Source organism: Coffea eugenioides, chromosome 2 (genome assembly GCF_003713205.1).
Source record: "Coffea eugenioides isolate CCC68of chromosome 2, Ceug_1.0, whole genome shotgun sequence".
In the NCBI taxonomy this organism is placed as follows: domain Eukaryota; kingdom Viridiplantae; phylum Streptophyta; class Magnoliopsida; order Gentianales; family Rubiaceae; genus Coffea; species Coffea eugenioides.
The window spans coordinates 34,829,359-34,830,948 of NC_040036.1; the positions used below are offsets into that span (position 1 = coordinate 34,829,359).

The following is a 1,590-nucleotide window of genomic DNA, read 5'->3' on the forward strand; positions in this document are numbered from 1 at the left end:
AATTGATGCTCCCAGATCCAACATGGCCCTTCTAATCATAGTATTACCTATCCTACAGGGGATAGTAAACATACATGGGTCCCCGCACTTGGGTGGAAGCTTTCTCTGCAGGACCGCTGACACATTCTCCCCAACAATGACCCTCTCATCTCCCCTCAACCGCCTTCGGTTGACACACAAGTCCCTTAGGAATTTGGCATATTTTGGTACTTGTTTGATCGCGTCTAACAGGGGGATATTTATCTCGACCTTGCGAAAAACCTCCAAAATCTCCTTCTCCTTATCCTGTTTCTTTGATTTTTCCAACCTGCTAGGAAAAGGAGGCGGGTTAGTTTTAACTGTAATTACTGGGTTTGGAAGTACCTTTGGGTCTGCACCACTGCTGTCCTCCCTCTCGAGCTCATTTTCGATCTTTTCCTCATCTTTATCCTTAGGGATCACAGGTTCAAACCCCTGAATTTCCTTTCCGCTCCTCAGGGTCATGGCGCTCACATTCTTCGGGTTCAACTCAGGTTGAGATGGCAGCTTCCCTTGGTTCTGGGAATCCAAACGGTTGATTGTTGTGGCCATTTGACTTATCTGATTCCCTATGTCCTGCATTTCGGAGTCAGTCCTTTGCTGATTTTGCATAATGGTTGCCTCCGTCCTCTGCTGATTTTGCGCCATGGTTGTCATCATTTGTTTCATCATCTCCTCCAAAGATGGACCAGAGCTTGGGGACAGAGGTGGTCGGGGTTGGTATTGCTGCTGGTACCCTGGTGGCTTATTTGGCACAAAGTTAGACTGCCTGTTCGGTGCGAAGTTGGGCTGCATATTTCCCCCATAACTGAGATTCGGGTGGTCCTTCCAGCCGGGATTGTACGTGTTCGAGTACTGGTCATAGGGCCTTCTTGGCGCGGGCGCGTGACCAGTCATGTTCACCTGTTCTGCAGTTTCTTCCTGAAGCATTGGGCACATGTCTGCAGAGTGACCCATACCAGTGCAAATCCGGCACACCCTGGCCTGAGATGCATTCCCTACAGCCAGTTGCCTAACAAACGAGGTCAACTCAGTTAGCTGCTGCTGCATAGAGGACGTCTCTACCTCATTCACCTTACGTATTGGGACGTCCTCTCTCGAACTGAATTGTTGTGAATTCTCTGCCATCCCCTCTATTAACTCTCGTGCTTCCTGAGGGGTTTTGTTCACCAGTGCCCCTCCACTTGCAGCATCAATTATGCTCCTGTCTCTGAAAAGGAGCCCCTCATAAAAATACTGTATGAGCAACTGCTCACTTATTTGGTGCTGGGGGCACATTCTGCACAACTTCTTGAACCGTTCCCAATACTCATAGAGTGACTCCCCTGAGTGCTGCTTGATCCCGCAAATTTCTTTCCTCAGACTTGCAGCCCTGGACGCAGGAAAATATTTATCTAAGAACTTTTTCTTCAATTGGTCCCACGTGGTGATGCTACCTGGCGGTAGGTAATATAACCAGTCCTTTGCAGAGTCCTTCAAGGAAAAGGGAAATGCCCTCATTTTTATCTGCTCTTCTGTAATGCCCGGGGGCTTCATACTGTTGCACACGACATCAAACTCCTGCAGATGCTT

General features: G+C 48.6%; 1 non-coding gene across 1 annotated transcript; it reads left to right on the top strand.

Annotated features, from left to right (window-relative positions):
- The first annotated feature begins 1,276 nt into the window (after positions 1-1,276).
- Positions 1,277-1,383, top strand: LOC113764269. Its single transcript, XR_003467549.1, has one exon. It is a non-coding gene; the product is annotated as a small nucleolar RNA R71 (small nucleolar RNA).
- Positions 1,384-1,590: the final 207 nt, after the last annotated feature.